The 18,916-nt window shown below is 35.1% G+C and overlaps 1 long non-coding RNA gene across 2 annotated transcripts in view; it reads right to left on the bottom strand.

Moving 5' to 3' along the window:
* Positions 1 to 321: 321 nt before the first annotated feature.
* Positions 322 to 18,916, bottom strand: part of LOC143240605 (uncharacterized) — a 45,390-nt gene continuing 26,795 nt past the window's right edge. The window contains exons 2-3 of one of the 2 annotated variants that reach the window (XR_013021854.1): positions 14,135 to 14,224; positions 322 to 795 (exon numbers count right to left, since the gene is read on the bottom strand). This is a non-coding gene — a long non-coding RNA (uncharacterized LOC143240605). Of the gene's footprint in view, positions 796 to 4,986; positions 5,324 to 14,134; positions 14,225 to 18,916 lie in introns of those variants that run through there. The other variant, XR_013021855.1, reaches the window with a different exon arrangement.

The raw sequence follows: 18,916 nt of genomic DNA, 5'->3' as shown, positions 1-18,916 counted from the left end.
TTTTTTGTCGCAGCGTATTATGTCCAGATGGTGTAATTAATCGGTTTCGTTCTGCACCATATTACACGCTTCCCAACAAATTAATCGTTTTATCTTATCTGTCCTTACCAAGTGCTACATCAGAATTTATGATGTTTAAAGTGGCAATAGTTTATTATACACTTCCATGGATCATAAACTCAAAACAAAATCTATACGTTTAGAGATTTTTTCACGTTTTTGGACAATCTAAAACCCTGTTTACTCATTTATCATGATGAACAAATAAAATCCATGAACAGTAGAAAGAACTAATCATTTCCTGTAATGGACAAATAGGATTCGTGGAAAACTATGTACACAGTCTTATGTGTTATCACCCGTAAATGAAATGATTCAACCAGTTTAACAGATACACAATTTATTATCCTAATACTAACCTACATTTTTAAAGACTGCCATCTTTTTGAGGTAGTGATATTTGATTAGAGACTGGTATAATGTAGACTTAGCATGTTTAGGATAAGTAAATGAAACTATCCATAATGAGTTCAACAGCGATAATGACAGAGTAAATTCGTAATCTCCCAAGTACTTGAAGTTGCTGGTAGAGGACTCTGTTGACAATAGTGATGAAAAGTAGCACAAATATCTCAGTAAACTGCCGGCAGAGTGCACCTGTCATGTTGAATGACAAGACAACCATGTAAGTTGAATGAGCTTGACTCAGCATCATACACCAGAAGCAGGAACGCAATAAAGCAACCACTGTACAGGCTTACTTGTACTTGTAGTATTAGGGACATAGGCTGGGTTCTGAAAGACAAGACTGTACATGGTTATTACTGATGGTGATTGTGCGAGTTAAGATATACTGTCATACTTCTAATGTTTCATGTAAAGAATCTTCTGAATGCAGTAAAAACATTTATACAACATAACATTTAATGAGAAAAAAGGGCCTACTGGCCCACTGCTGTGTTCCACCCATCTCGAAAAACAGCTCAAAGCCAGGTCTGATGATTTGAATATTTAGTAAACCTCCCTTTAAGTAATTTATATTTATGATATACACTATACCTGAACACTGTTTGAAAAGTAAAACTGTTGAAGATAAAGATGGCCTCCCTATCCAATCACGATTTTTGGTTGTATATCCTCACAGCCAATCACTCTCACCATTAGATACAAGAAAAATGTTACATTGAAACTTACTAATCTTGAACATTTATTTTCCATTTCAAGACAAAAATAGTTTCAGTGATCATAAACTATCATAATATTATAAAACTTGACTATCATACAAGTACACTCTTTGAACCATTTTCAACAATTCAATGATATTTTTATAATAAGGAGTTTAATACTAAATACAACATTCGAAATGTGGCCTAATCTAATTATAAACTCGTTCAATATTTTTATAAATGCATCTGAAAATCATAGTTGCCCTACAGCTCGTAACATCACAATTGGAGGGCTTAAATAGCTGATTAAATAAAAACACGAATAGTCTTTTCTTTAATAACACTCTTACGGTTGTTCCTATTAAAATTATACTTACAATTCAAATTACGATAACCAACTTGCACTACCTTGCATTTATTATAATTAAAAGCCACCTGCCAGTTATTTGCCCAACTAGCTAAATGAGTTAAATCTTTTTGTAAACAGGAACGTTATTCTCAGAGAACTCAATATTATAAGAAATTTAAACACTTATTGACCTAACTTTATCTGTGCCATTTACAAACGGGAAAAATTCCCAAGGTATCTTCCTTGTGTCATCATTCCAGTTTGGCTGAACCCAGTTCATAACAATTTTCAGCCTTCTTCTCTGCGACCACGATTCGATCCAATGACCCAACTTATTTCCCACACTCATACGGATAATTATTTTAATAAACTGTTTATGACACCTTTTCAAATGCTCTGAAAACCCATATATAATAAATACACATCTTCAACATAAGCAGTAATCTTCAAAGAATGTCAAAATAATAGTATGGTAAAACTTTCCCCTAGTGAAAAACTATGTTAACTTTTTAACACAATGTTACACTTTGTTAAACTATTTTGCAAGTCATCTGTTATCAGACTGTAATGGTATAAAATGATCACGTCGATACAACCAGGTTTAAACAACAACAAAAAACAGTTTATCTACAACAACAAAACTTAGAAACAAATTCAGCACAGTTAATAAACAAATATCTGGCTAGGACTTCACAGTAATATTAATAAATAATTTATCATAAATATTAATAAATCAGTAAGAGTAGAATCATGACAACGAACCACAAAAAAGAACTAATTTCAAATAAATTACAACAATTAAAATATTCAAACAATACTTTCCAATATCAATATGGGGTGACAAATAGCAATAACTACATCCTTTATTAACTACTTCATAACTTTCTCTGTCTTAGTGAAGTTTATGGTAAGGTATTTATTCACAGAGTAGGTCACGAGAGAACATCCTTATGTGATCGTAAATTTACATACTCTTCTACATTAATAATACCTGAACTTCACCGCTAGGGAAGTTGGCGTTAGTTTTGTCATATACACATACATATATTTACTCAAGATGCAAATAATCGTGTAAGAGGTGAGTTAGCGTTTTAATGCAATTAAAAATCATAGATAAAAATCTAAACAATAAATGAAAATAATAAATGAAATATAAACAAAGTCAAAATCATAACAAAATGGAGTTTTCTATTTCACAATACTTTCAAAGACTTTTCCCAGCACTAATATGCCTGTAATGACCTGGATAATTTTTATTACTTAGAGTGAAGAGTAACATGTTCTCTGTCATCTACCCACTATTCCAAAACTCACATATCTAATCCTTTGTCTCTTTCAAAATCCTTTTGGAAATATTATCTGGTCCAAAAACCTTGTGATTCTTTAAACCATCTAATGTTTTCTTAACAAGCTCAGATTTAATATGGTCATCTGGTTCGATCTGATTTCCATCTATCAACTGTTCAGGATGAGAAGTATTGCTTTAACCTTCATTAGTAAAATCTGAAGAAAAGTAGAATTTGGTAACCCAATCATCTCATAAATGCCAGAAATAAGCCCACTGCTATTATCTCTCAAAGTTCCTACTTCTATCATAACACTTAACTTACCCATAATGTACTTAAAGAAATTCTTACTGTTATTTTTTACATTTTCAGTTAACCTTTTTTAAATATTTTATTTTCGATTATCTAATGTCCTGTTTAGCCAGCTCTCTTGATCTTTTATAATACTCTAAGTTTCCCAGCATGGCAGTCATTCATTTTTTTATATGTATATGTATTTCTATAATGTTAACCCCTACATTGTTGGCTAATAGCCAGTCTGGTATTTCACTTACAACGACCTTTGTTTCTCTATAAGGAATATGTCAGTATTGAAAACTTTAAAATTTGTTTTCAAAATTTTCCATTTCTGATCAATAGTCCAATTTACAACAGGCAGTTGTTGTGGCGTGTCCTCACATTTTGTTTTGTTGAAATTTATAAACAAAAATCTTATCATTCTTAATATCCGTGTGCAGTTAAACAATGATTACTTGGACCTGAATGTTACCCCGTCTCAATTCACGTATTACTAACTCTTTGTTACTTCAAAGTTGCTGCTACGTTACATAGGTCTCATTGTTAAATTTAACTTGCTGTAAATAAACATATACACATTACAACTGTCATTCTAATAGATGGGGAATATGAATAGCGCTCCGATCGCCATTGTAAATACTGAGAGAAACACAATGTTGACGGTGAATATGACGGACGTAGTGTGGTTGACAAAATAGTGTAAATGTTTTATTTCTGATAAACCATAAGTGGTCGAATAAAGAACGTAATGTTAAAAATACAATGAGCCTAAAACTATTGTATTGTGACAAATGTAAATAATTATAATAACGCTTCGCCAGAAAAAGACGTTTGCGTTATAACAACTGTTGCTAGAATAAATGACTAACTTAAATAGCGTTTTGACCAATACTATGTTCATTGTATTTCCACCGGCTGATGAACCCAAGTGTTGAGCAAAATGCATCGTCTTCAGTGGATGTGGTGGACGCAGTGTGGTTACATACTGTCATACAATCTTCTTGGAAAAACCCTGAGGGGGCGAATAAAACAAATGAAGTGTTTAAAAATACGTCTCATGACAAACATCAGTGGCTATAGTCATGCTTCGTCAGCAAAATGCTTTAAAACCACAACGATTGTTTTTATAAAATCCGGTTACCGTTTGTTTGTTTTGAATTTCTCGCAAAGTTACACAAGGGCTATCTGCGCTAGCCGTCCATGATTTAGCAGTGTAAGACTAGAGGGAAGGCAGCTAGTCATCACCATCCACCGTCAATTCTTGGGCTACTCTTTTAATAACGAATAGTGCGATTGACGGTCACGTTATAACGCCCTCAAAACTGAAAAAGCGATTAGGTTTGGTGAGTGGGGGATTCGAACCCACGACCCTCGGATTACGAGTAGAGCATCTTAACCGCCTGGCATGTGTAGTATTTAAGTGCTTCGGATTCTAGTTATATGGACCAGAATTTTCTTTGAGATTAGAACACGGATTATCTAATGGCAAATGTACTTTAAATAGTTGGAATAGATGAATGCACGTTGTATAACATTGTTTCGAAAATAAACATCGTCTAGGAAAGCATCATGGAAATACAAACGCATATTAAGAGAAAATAAAATATCTGTTGCAAAATGTTATAATACACGATGTAAGTCTGCAAAAAACGTTAAGGTCATTCAATGACAGCAGAGAAAACACCGCTGATAGTTAGAGACCAAAGTTCACAAACTAAAAATAACATTTTTAGGCTTTGATCTCTTGTGCACACCAACAGTTGTAGTATCATTATAACCAAACTGATTTACATAGTTATTATGTTAAGAAAACACGCAGGTTCAAAAAAATCAATTTGACACAAAAATACGATACCATAAAACCCTATATAAAATATAACAACTCGAGACCTTTATTAACTGGATGAAGAAAAACGGGTACAAAACGAATCACTTTGTTGTCAATAAAAATGAAATAAAGCGCATACAGTGACACACCTAGCGGTTTCAAGTGTTATGAACGAAGATATTTTATATTCATTACATAACCGAAAATGGCACCATACACAATTTACGGAAATTATTTTAATGGCTACATTTCTCTAAAACATTTTGAATAAGATTGTTTATTTGATCATCAATGGTCTGTGAGTCTCTGCACTGTTCAGGGAAGAAACTAGTCATACCAGGTGAAGTTTTGAAATGGTCAATGATTCTCCACTGTAGTAGATAGTACTGGACCCTTCCTATAAACAGGAAATGATACATCCTGTTAATGAGTGTTTACTTTAATAATGAGACTGAAGCTTTTAATACAATGACACTTCATCTTTACCTGCAGCTATAAGTCAGAAGAACAGTGGACATTATGCTTCGGAACGGTTTGTTTGCTTGTTTTGAATTTTCGCGCAAAGCTACACGAGGGCTCTCTGCGCTAGCCATTCTTAATATAGCAGTGTAAGACTAAAAGGAAAGCAAATAGTCTTCACCACCCACCATCAACTCTTGGGCTACTGTTTTACCAACGAATAATGGGATTGACCGAAACATTAAAACGCCTCCAAGGTCGAAAGGGCGAGCATGTTCAGTGTGAAGCGGATTTGAACCCGCGATACTCAAATTACGAGTCGAGCACCCTAACCACCTGGCCATGCTGCGCTCGCTTCAGAACAGAAGTAATTTTGATAGCCGCTGGTTCCGTAGCTATGTTGTTGAGATTATTTTTTTCCGTACTTTGTCACGCTAGTCTTAAGGTAAACCTCGCAGAAAAGTGAAATTAGATTTTGTTCTATTTAATTATTTTAATGGTAATTGAGAGTCTAAGACGTAATGCGGATTTTTCTTTTGTACAAGGTAATTAAAAGGTATATTTTTCGAATATTTTGAATGTCAAGACATGCGTTAGTGTATGAATCTTATTATTACTTGTGTCTCTTTGAATGATCGCCCGAAAATGGTTATATTTTAGATTCAAGTCGATGATTTTAATTTACCTTGTTCAATTATTTTAGGAAACCATAGTTTTGTAACCGTTTGTCAAGTTTTGAATTTTAACGATGTCGGTAAATATAATAAAGACAAACATCCAATGCATGAACATATATATATATGTATGTATATGAAAGTGTTTTTAACTAGATCTTAAAGATGAAAACTGGCCTGCAGCATTCAGATTGACGCTTTACTTACTGAAGTGAATCTTCAAACTGAAAACGATGAGTAATTAGTACAGAAACACATTTCATAACACATGCCGGTAGACTTGTAAAACATCGTTAAAACATGTAGATATGCGTCGACTTCGGTAGCAGTGTGCCGTAACAAAGTAATTTTCACTCACCGGGAGGATCGCCACAGCGCGTACTGACCACCTGACAACGGTTACAATTAATGGAGCTCACGAGTTCGCAAGACGGAGTTCGAGCCGCACGGTCTAATGATAGGGTGCGAGTGATGAATCCGCGAGACTTTGCAGGCCAAAATGTGGGTCTCAACGGCCACGCCATTCATAAATCTTATGGTTCGTTTGAGTATGTTAATAAGACTCATGAAGGCAAGTTAGCTAAACATGAACATAGCTTGCAGGTAAAGTGCACGGGCTAATGACAGCCTTGTTAAGCAGGCTTTACTTAGGAAAATATTGAACCTTTACAGGGCTTTGTGCCTAGGCTAATAATTCGAGGGTATAAATCAAGTCTGTAACCTGTGTTTAACCCTTTTTGTCGAAGCGATCTGAACGCTCTGAAGCACGAGATTTTTCCCTCTCGTCCCTATACCCGAGGCAGGTACTAATTGCTAACATAATCCACGTGTGGAGAAAACTATTTGTACTGCTGGAGGTTATATCATACATCATTCACGTAATTTATAAAACTTCAGCTCAGTACACCTGTATCGAGAAGAAGAGATTTTTTTCTTTGTTTATTAAGGAATTAATTTGAGAACGAACCTCCTCAGCTGATTCTGTATATTACTTGGCACGTTTCACTTTACAACATTTGTTAGTTTGTACTAATGTGTGTTAAAGCTTAAGTTTTACAACTCTGGAGCTGGTGCCAGGCTTTGTTCTTCTCTGCGACACACTCCTCTTCTTACGTAAAGATACTAGAGCTGGTGCCAGGCTTTGTTCTTTTCTGCGACACACTCCTCTTCTTACGTAAAGATACTAGAGCTGGTGCCAGGCTTTGTTCTTTTCTGCGACACACTCCTCTTCTTACGTAAAGATACTAGAGCTGGTGCCAGGCTTTGTTCTTCTCTGCGACACACTCCTCTTCTTACGTAAAGATACTAGAGCTGGTGCCAGGTTTTGTTCTTCTCTGCGACACACTCCTCTTCTTACGTAAAGATACTTTATGTCACTTTTATTTTGTAATCGTACAACTTACGAATATATATAAGTATAAGAATGAACGATAAAACAACCACAACTTACTTCACGTAGAAGTTTCAGGCTTTGTTGTTGTGAGATTTTGATTGGAGAGAATAAAAAAGTCTAATAAATATATACAGTATTGGATATAAATGTCGAAAGACGCAGCTGATGCAGTAACAGGAGTAAAAAGCGATGAAACAAAGTGGCTAACTTATCATTATTATACATTATTACAGAAACTAAAATGAAAACGAATAAGTTGTTATATGTAGCAACATAGCAATGTATATTTTTATGCTATCTAAAGTGCATCAGTGCATCATTGTCAAAAATTGTTTTAAATGTTGTACTCGAAACAGTTTACTAAGGCCAACATAGCCTTAACACTATTAATACGTTGTGCCCGACATGACCAGGTGGTTAAGGCACTCGACTCGCAATCCGAGGGTCGTGGATTCAAATCCCCGTCGCACCCAACATGTTCGCCCTCTCAGCAGTAGGGACGTTATAATGTGACGGTCAATACCACTATTCGTTTGTAAAAGAGTAGCCCAAGAGCTGGCGGTGGGTGGTGATGACTAGCTGCCTTCCCTCTAGTCTTACACTGCTAAATTAGGGACAGCTAGCGCAGATAGCTCTCATGTAGTTTTGCGCGAAATTAAAAATCAAACAGTTAATAAGTTGAAGTTTTACGTGACAAACCATGGTTTTGAGTATTCTGTTAGCCCCTCCCTTTTTCTTTCGCATATTTTTTTACATGTTTAAAATCAATGCTTCACCAGATGATGACTTCCTGCCCAACAGATATTCTTTCCGAATAAATTATGTGACAAGTAAGTTTCTATCTTTAACAATAAGGATTCCATAAAGTCTCTGTAGACCTTCAACACCTGTTCCTCACTGGTACAGCGGTAAGTCTATGGATTTCCAACGCTAAAATCATGGATTCGATTCCCCTTGGTGGACTCAGCAGATAGCCCGGTAGTTTTACTATAAGGAACACACACAAACTTTCAACACCATTGGTTAATTTACACTTCCTCTCACAGATAAGACCAATGGCAAGATTCCTACTGCATTATCACGTGGAGAGCATATCCTTACTTACTTAACATAATTTTTGAAGAGTTTGAGCTTTTCATTATTACCGCTCCTAGTATTAAAAGCACTAGTTTTATTTGCATTCTAAAGAGTTTCAATACAGTTCCAATTTAAACATGAAATTTTATCTCAACCTGCATGATTTTGGCACGTTTGTTATGTGGAACTTATACCCTGGGAGAAACGAGAGTGTTTATGATGTTACTGCTGAGAATAGTTTGGTTGGTGTATACTTTCAACTCTTGACTGTAATTTGATACATTTCATGTTCGTGTAGCAGAGGGATAGCAATACCGTAATATTTGCACTTTATTTACTGTTTGAACTATTACTTCCAATACAAAACAGGCATAAATATATCCCATTAGTACAAAAACATATTTTGATAATCGTTTATTTAACCTGGATTCATAACGTAATGGCCATTATTTAGCTGTTCTAAAAAGTACCGAATAATTCTTACTTTTTCATTTCGTTAATTTCCTGCTTATTTTAATGACTTGCTATTAATTTAATAACATCATTATGCGAAATAAAATAAATGTAGCTGGATGATTACAAATCAACACGTTGTCAAAAAATATTATTATAACTGAATTTGAAGCAACCACTAGAGGCCATGAACACATTTCAGATTTTTTATAGTTAAGCACAAAACTAGACAATGGGCTATTTGTGCTTGGCCTACCGCGGATATCAAAATCTGGTTTTTAGGGTTGTAGGTCCGCAGACATACAGTTTGTTTTTGTTTTTTTGAATTTCGCGCCAAGCTACACGAGGGTTATCTGCGCTAGCCGTCCCCGATTTAGTAGTGTTAGACCAGAGGGAAGGCAGCTAGTCATCACCACCCACCGCCAACTCTTGGGCTACTCTTTTAACATCACACCTACCACCAACTATTGGGCTACTCTTTTACCATCACACCTACCACCAACTATTGGGCTACTCTTTTACCATCACATTATAACTCCTTTACAGCTAAAAGAGCCAGCATGTTTGGCACGACAGGGATTCGAACCCGCGCCCCTCGGATCACGAGTCGAGTGCTTTAACCCACTTCGCCATGCCATACAGCTGCACCACTGAGGGGTACAAACTTCAGATTAGGGTTTCTGTACATATCGCACAGGGTTTTATGAAAACTTGCTATATCCAAAAGTAAAGATAATGACAAGTTCGAATTAATTGGACTAAATATAAAAATTAATATCCCTTTCCCTTTTAATTTTTTTGAAAAGTTGAAATTGAAAAATATGTAAAATGAGAAATAAATAAAAAGGATAATCAGTGTTTAATATTTGAATAATTAAATTAAAATTTATCATTACATTGAAATGAATGAGATTGAAAAATCCGTAATAATTTTAGTTCTTCAATAAATGTTAACAGTAACTACTCCCCCGCTGGTATAGCAGTAAGTCTACGGATTTACAACGCCAAAATCAGGGGTTCGATTCCCCTCTGTTGACTCAGCAGACAGCTCGATGTGGCTTTGTTATAAGAAAAGTACGCAAACAGTAACCAAGAGTATATTTTAGAAACATGAATCTATTTTTGTTGCATACACCACTAACATGCTTGACAAGTGTGTGAAGGTTTAATATGAGCTTCGACCTCATTAATTTCCCAATTAGTTTGGTATTAAATCTAGAATTGAACAAAGATTCGTGTAATATTAATCTGTTTTCGTTATCTTCCTAAGTCAATAACATAAAAAATAAAATAACTGATATTTTGTTGTTTCTATCACCAAATTAAACAACGAGCTTTTGCACTTTATGTATGGTGAGAAATCGATTCTAACTGTGTAAGTCTATAAATTACCGATGCACCAGGAGACATTTAAAAAAAATAACGTTTTTTTTTGTAATAATACAGATATATATCTAAACATTAGCATGTGACTCGATTCGAATGTTATAATTAGTTTCATTTCTTTTTTGTTTTGTCCACCTGACAACTGAGTTTTCACAAGGTGGAATACATAGGCTATCAATAAGGGAAAAGAAATAATCACATCCGTGAAGTCACGTGCATATTTCCCTTGCTCATAAGTACAGCGTTAATTCGATAAAGAACAAATAACACAAGCAGTTTTACCATAAATGAAAGACTAGTGGGAATTAACAGCATTTGTAGGAGGTCACATGGTCTGACGATAGGAGGAGTCATCAAGATGTCATCAGATCACTTATAGTTGTGCTCTGTTCAGTGATAAATGTGGCAATATCTACGTCGATTGCAAAGGGCATTAGAAGTTATAATACCCTCCTGCCTTTTGAGATACTGTAAGGATTCTTCTATTGAGTTCAGCGTTACACAGTTTTCTGAGAATGGACACACCGTAGTTTGGCGATCCTCCCACAAAGGAGTTTACAAGTTATGATGAAATTCGACTATGACTAATTCTGATATTCCAAATGAAGAAAACTTAAACCTATTTAGAAAATTGACATTTAAAATAAAAATGATTTTGAATTGATTTCCTACTTTGTGTTTTATCTCTCTAAATATAAATATTTGGAGCAACGTTACTATCGGCTTAAAAATAGAGAAGAGGAAAGTCCTTCTTATTCAGAATAAAAAAATGATGACTTGAAGGTGAGGACATTACCACTTTCCCATGGATAGGTTAGTCACAAGATATGAAGCCTGTTGTTCATGTGTGTCCCATCTCTGATCGGGCCCTGCAAAACAGTTATAAACAAACAACTTCTAGGGACACCCTCGTTCAAGCTCTTTGTCAGGACAGAAGTGGAGGTGTAATCTCATAGGCCATTTTTCATATCTTGTAAATACCATTTGTAACAGTATTACTACCTAACATATTGCAAAGAGAAAGTCCATCGAGAACTAATAGTAATCTTCCACCATTTATTGCCTGTTTGTTTATCTAATGAAAACAAATTCTTTCTAGTAGTGAGTATCTATTTACTTCTTGATAAGCTGTGTACACCTTTTGAATTTTGCGCATGGTACAATGGTACTTAGATTTAGATTTCAAATAATAGTTGTTTTATTTAACAATAAAAATAGCTACACAGTTAACTACGTACAATGTGTTCACAGCAGAGAACAGAATCCTAGATCTCAGCATTGTAAGATCGTACATTTACTGGCTAATCCGGTATTTGTTATTTTGAATTTCGCGCAACGATACTCAAGAGAGAGCAATCTGCACTAGCCGTCTCTAATTTAGTAGTGTAAGACTAGAGGGAAGGCAGCTAGTCATCACCACCCACCGCCAACACTTGAGATACACTTTTACCAACGAATAGTGGGATTGACCACAGCATTATAATGCCATCACGGCTAAAAGAGCCAGCATGTTTGATGCGACCGGGATTCGAACCCGCGACACTCGGATTACGAATCGAATGCCTTAACCCATCTGGCCGTGCCAGGCTGGGAGACTATTGCCATTAGATAAATTATTATTGTTTTGTAAATATCTCACATTCCTATTTATATTTTATAGTTTCTCATAATTTTTGCAGTTAAATGCCGTAAATTCAAACATAATCTATACTTATGGTTGTTCTAATGACCATAATGACGCTGTTAATGTTGTACGAATATTTGATTATTTCCATATTTAATAACAAATTAATTGAGAATGAGGAAAGCTGTTAAATTTTATAGGTGTGAAAGACATTAATTAGGTCGAATCTCAAATTAAACCTTCTCACACTTGTTGGTGGCGTGTGTAACAAGGATAGATTTATGTTTGTACAAGACATTATTAGTTACTGTTAACATTTATTGAAGAACTAATTTGTTGCGGATTTTAGAATATTTAAACAGTTTAAGAACCCGATAAATGATATACGTAATGATGCTGATTTCAATTTCCACACTTTTTGGTGTTCCAGTGTACATAGATATATGTAGCGTTATAATTATTATTGTCAGGGTAAAAAATAGATTGATGAAGAATCAGATTGAGAAACAGAGAGAGAAAAGGTGTAACAATCTCATCAAGTACTAGTAGTGACATCTTTTGGAACATTACACAATTAACTTTTACCTAAATTCGTATAATGATAAGAAAATAATAAAATTATCGAAGTTTATGAAGGCTCAGAAAAACATAGCCACATGAAATTATACAGATTTATTCTATTTTTATCTATTGCCAGTTAACATTAGTAATGAGAACTTAAACACACAGTGTTCAAACAAAGAACAACTAGAATGAAAAAAATAATGCAGGTTGATTAAATTGTGCAGGCTCGGCATGGCCAGGCGGTTAAGGCACTCGACTCGTAATCCGAGGGTCACGGGTTTGAATCCCCGTCACACAAAACATGTTCGCCATTTCGGCCGTGGGGGATTATAATGTGACGGTCAATTCCACTATTCGTTGGTAAAAGAGTATCCTAAGAGTCGGCGGTGGGTGGTGATGACTAGTTGCCTTCCCTCTAATTTTACACTGCTAAATTAGGGACGGCTAGTGCAGATAGTCCTCGTGTAGCTTTCCGCGAAATTCAAGACAGACTAAATTGTGCAGATAGATCTAAAAACCACCGCAAGGATCCACGCTTTTGGTTTCATATGACAATTGCAGTGCGTTGAGGCTATGACTTTGATTCTTCACTTTTTTAACCTCTTTTCGAAATATCCTTATTTATAAAAATATATACGTAAATGTACTAATACGCTGCTTTTGTACCAGTCTAATAAAGTTTAGCTTAAAGGTTTATTTATTTATTGTTGCCTAAGGCTGCGATAGGTTTTTATTTATGATATAAAATTATCAGTGCTGTGTTGTATACGAATGGATCCAAGTTGAAGACTTATGCATACACAACGATGGAAGCGAAGGTTAAGACTAACTAGGCTTAACTTTTGCGCGCTTCACCCTTCTTCACACGACCACTATTCCGTCACTTCATGATTTCCCAGGAATATAAAATAGATTTGGAGCTTAAGATTAAGACCTGTTTTTCATTTCTAAACGAAGAAAGAGACATAAAATTTTATAGCTAAACACGTAATTATTAACAGTATGAGTCGGACTCCAAATTCTTCTTTAAGAACCTATAATGTTTTTATTGTCGCTTCCAGAAACAATAAAGTTGTCGATCTTAAAACAGAGTAGTAGCATTGTTTAAAGAGAATGCTAACGTAGGCTCAGAGATAAGGAAATATACAGTAGGACAGAGTTAGAAACATAAATCACTCACGTTTTATATGCAAAACGAATGATCGCTCATTTATATAGAATATGATAACGCTCTCTCCAACACTTTTGAACACGCGTGACCTGATATGTCAATCAAACTAAGTTATCTCCACACTTTCATCCGAGTGAGAAGTGTGTAGGTGTGTTTTAGTACATGTAGTTAACTGTTGTCAGTCTTTAGGGTATAAAAATCAAACAACAGTTATCTCTTACTGTTTGAGATGGTAGAACTAGAATTTGAATTTTGACTTAGCTTTTAATGTTAACTCATAAATCTAGTCCTAAAAATGTTATTGTTTTGAATGAAAAAAATTGCATTAATCTATTTATCTACATATATGTCACGTTGACATAATTATAATAGTTCCAGCAGTGAATAAGGTTAAATAGATAACTTACTCATATTTTTCATCAAAAGTCAAATTTCATAACTTTGGTTGCAGTGTTTGTTTCAATCCGTCGTGTTATAGACCTCTCTCTTTCTCACTTCTGTAAAACAGATGAAAAATTGTTAATAATAAATACTTTCGTCCTGACTTACATGCGTAGAGCTTAATATTTGAAATGTGTTTATAACCTACAATGAAATCTAGAAAACCAGTGTACAGAACGTACATATCATCATGGCTTATTGTTAGTATCAGGAAAACCTGGTTATTGACTGTATGCATCTCAATGGCTTACTGCTAGCATTAGGAAGACATGGTAACTGACCATATACACCAGAACCGCTTAATGTTAGCATCAGGAAGAGCAGGTTACGGCGATATACATCATCATGGGTTATTGTTGGTATGAAGAAATTCAGATAACTGGCTGTATACATTATTAAGTCTTATTTCTAATATCAGGAAGACCAGGTTACGGCTAGATACAACACCATGATTTCTTGCTAGTATCAGGAAAAAGCTTTAAAGGCCAACATGGCTTAAACACAAATTTAAACACAAAAAATGACGAAAACACGTATAATAATAATAATGGTGTAATTGACACAGTAAGGACTGGATACCCAAATAAAAGGGAATGTAGACAAGATAGGTGAAGAAACAGCAGTATGCTTTATGTTTAGTAACATTGAAATCATTCATAGGACATCTGTAAGAAAGTATACTATTTAATGTCTGAGGGCTGTTCAGATTTTATCGAATCTAGAAATCATTAAAATCGTTATTTGTCTTCTTTTGTGCAAATATTCTGACATTGCTAGAGGTATGTCCGACATATCAAAGGACCCTTTCACATATAATAATATACGTAATTCGTATGGATTTTATTTATTAGTGTGATGAATATGCACAATTATTCTGAGAAATTATGATAGGTTCCAAAGTGACGTATAAAATGACAACGGATGCGCATGGATGTCACGGCAAAAGTAAGGTTAAATGATACAAACCTGTAGCTAAAGGCGTAGAAATGTGACTATGAAATATGTTCATTGAAAGTTACGTAAGGTATTTAATTCCTATTCCATACTAAGCACATAAAATCTAACTTTTTGTACTTCAGCAAGTAATGAAACCGATTAACAAAATTTATAGAATTCTATAGTAGTCAGTAATAATTTTTATTAAAGAACCTTAGGTTTCTAATAACTTATACTGAGAAAAATTAGTTCAGTATCTATTTGAATAAAACTTTTGATAGCCAATCAGTTTATAACCTGACATTTCAAAAAAAAAAAAAAAAATAGTGGAAAGAAAAGACAGCCACCAGGTCCGGCATAGCCAAGCGTGTTAAAAACGGTCGTAATCTGAGGGTTGCGGGTTCGCATCCCCGTCGCGTCAAACATTCTCGCCCTTTCAGCCATAGGGGCGTTATAAAGTGACGGTCAATCCAACTATTCGTTGATAAAAGAGTAGCCCAAGAGTTGGCGGTGGGTGGTGATGACTAGCTGCCTTCCCCCTAGTCTTACATTGCTAAATTATGGACGGCTAGCACAGATAGCCCTCGAGTAGCTTTGTGCGAAATAAAAACAAACAAACAAACAAACATGACAGCAACCATCATCTTGCCAAAAATTTCCATATAAGGATTTAGAATTTTCTAATGGAAGGAGTGAAAGGAAACAGTTCAATCCTTAGTGGATAAAAGACATATATCCACTTGATACCCACATATTTCCATTGGGAACCCTTTGTCTGACAAACTGTTTTCCTAAGTTCTTGAAATCAACATATCTGTAACCCTTATACATAGGGATATATATATGTGCAAAATTTTTTATTTTGACGAAAGTTAACATCTCAAAAAACACTCTAACACAACTACGGAATTTATGAAAATACAATAATAATTTGTTTTTCCAACACTTTTTTGAAAAATTGCATTTTTTTATTTACGAATAAGAAAACCTGTACTTTCTATAATATTATTGTCCCGCTTTTTCTACAGAATCTGCTATACAACAAAGCCAAAAGATCTGAGAAACGTTTCAATAACAAACGCTTTTATGGTTATGTGAGGTTATGAACCGTAGAACCTAGTTTTTCTGCAAACTCACTAAGATGGCTAGTTTGTTTGTTTTGAAATTTCGCACAAAGCTACTCGAGGGCTATCTGTGCTAGCCATCCCTAATTTAGCAGTGTAAGACTAGAGGGAAGGCAGCTAGTCATCACCACCCACCGCCAATTCTTGGGCTACTCTTTTACCAACGAATAGTGGGATTGACCGTCACATTATAACGCCCCCACGGCTGAAAGGGCGAGCATGTTTGGCGCGACCGGGATACGAACCCGCGACCCTCAGATTACGAGTCGCACGCCTTAACACGCTTGGCCATGCCGAGCCATCTAAGATGGCTACAAAGTTGAATCACTTTACACTGACAAAAATCAGATTCTTCGGTTAAATAATCGTTATTATAAATCCATCAAAAACGAATTTTGTCTGGTACGTTGTTGACTCACCTTACAGCAAATATGTATTCAAACTTATTTTATATTTGTGTCTTTTTCTTTTGTTTCTTATTATTATTATCAAACTTATCATTACTTTAGTCTGATTTATAGCATTTAGCACGAACTTTAGTTGGCCTAATTTGTTAAATCATAAGTTTAGAGTGAAGTATAGTTAAAGTGGTTAATACTTGTCGTAATAACAGCGCAAAATATTCCGTAAATAATGTATGTGAGGTAAACACATATTACAGTTTGCACATATGCTTAATCTATTTCTAGAGTTCTTCCTAAAATGATAAGGAAGTGCAAGGACTTGTGGTTAATTGACTTAATATTTATTTGTAAGACGAAAAACTAGCTGAATTCGAGGCGTATGATTCATATCCTGTTGCTGTAATGTCTTACTCCGTCTTTTGAGTGCATTATTAGAGTAACGCTCAAATCTAACTGTTAAATCAGACAATAGTATCCCAAGAATTGACACAAGATAATTTGAGAAATTGCCTCTCCTCACTTGGAAATTAGAAACAGCTATAAGTAAATATTTCATGTGAAATCTGATATAAAAATAACTTATATATGTAATAAATGTACATAAAAATAATACTGGAGTTTTATTTCCTTTTCTAGTCTCAATTAGATTAGTTATTGGTAGAAAATTACATGAATAATAACAGATGAAACGTTTTAAAATGCTGGTATTCTTTCATGATGACGTACTTATTTTTAAGGTTGTGTTTTAACATATACTGGCAAGGGTTTAGCGTACTGCACCGTCGCAGTTGCTACAATGTACGTTATATAGCTTTAAGAGATAGCGTCGTCCTTCTATCTCGTATTTTTTTCGTCATTTTCTTATCTTAGACAATCCTTGGCACGCTATGCAGTCGATGGCTCCAAAAACCATCAGTACAGCCTTTTTCCTGCCTCCTTTGCACGATCTCTCCTGGACGTTACAAAACACAGAGTTCTAATTGTAGTCCGCCGACAGAGTTATTCACACATAGAACAACCCTAATGGAAAACTTCTTGCGAACTGAGTAGAGGAGTTTGATTTTAACCCACAGTTCAAAACTCAAGACTCCTGTTAGGTTACAAACACATAATAATTTTAAATGAAAGCCTTGAACGACCATTACTCGGCGAAATGTACTTATTACATTTTGTAATTTCTTTTTAAACTGTCGAATAGCGTATGAGAACTAAAAAAATAGAGTAATAGATGTCATTTGGTGTATAGGATCTAAAGGGTCTTGTTAAGACCACAGTGACTCGGGCTTGTAACTATTCACAGGTTGAGGGGAGGATAAACATTCGAGGTAACAGGAATGCAACCGAACGGGTTCTGCATTAGACTTAGGAAAGTTTCAGTAAAAGTATGGTGTGTTTAAGGCGGTTGTCATGGCCAGCCCAGGTGTGAAGCCCTCATTAAGAAGGATTCAAGAGTTGCTTTCCATACCAATCATTGAGATAACAAGGCCGGAGATGCCTTAGGGAAACGACGGGTAGTATATCAACAAATCGGGCGGAAAGAACGGAGGTATGCCTGTGTGAGAATACCAGTTTGTAACTCAAGATTTCGAAGTTCTAGGAAAACAATCATGTTATAAGTCGTGCGTTACGGCCCCTGGTTCGTGACCCGTATGTTGTCTATCAACACATCAGTTGGACTAAGGCATGAATAAATCGTTCCTCTGAGTATGCGATCAGTAATAAACGCTTAATCGCTTTGTTTTTGGGTTACTTTGGATTTGAAACGGGGTTGAATAATTTGACTTTTTGTTTTCTTCAACATTTTTAAAGACAGTAATCGGGTCACACTGGCTTTGTAGAACTTGATTATAAGAAAATAGAACAAAGCTTTAACTAAAATCTGAAATAAAACAACAGTATGGAAAACGATATTATCTCAAGCTTTCCAGAACTTAGGAATCGAACAAATGCTGTCGACGTTGTGTATAGATAAGTAACATGAAATGGGCGTGTATCATGTAATAATTATGAAACAATCGCTACATAGAAAGGTTGGAGTCAAAGAAATAAATTAATTAAAAATAAGGTTGTAACATTAGTCTTACGTCTATATTATGCTACCAGTTTCAATGAAAAGTACAAAATAGATAATGAAAGATAACCTAAATAGTTCACATATTCTAATAATATAGAAAAAGCATGTCAGGAAAAGAATGTTTTTTTGTTTTTGTTTGTTTTTGAATTTCGCACAAAGCTACTCGAGGGCTATCTGCGCTAGCCGTCCCTAATTTAGCAGTGTAAGACT

Source organism: Tachypleus tridentatus, chromosome 13 (genome assembly GCF_004210375.1).
Source record: "Tachypleus tridentatus isolate NWPU-2018 chromosome 13, ASM421037v1, whole genome shotgun sequence".
NCBI lineage: Eukaryota > Metazoa > Arthropoda > Merostomata > Xiphosura > Limulidae > Tachypleus > Tachypleus tridentatus.
Note: the sequence above shows the minus strand (reverse complement) of the source record. Positions and strands in the feature narration are given on the sequence as shown.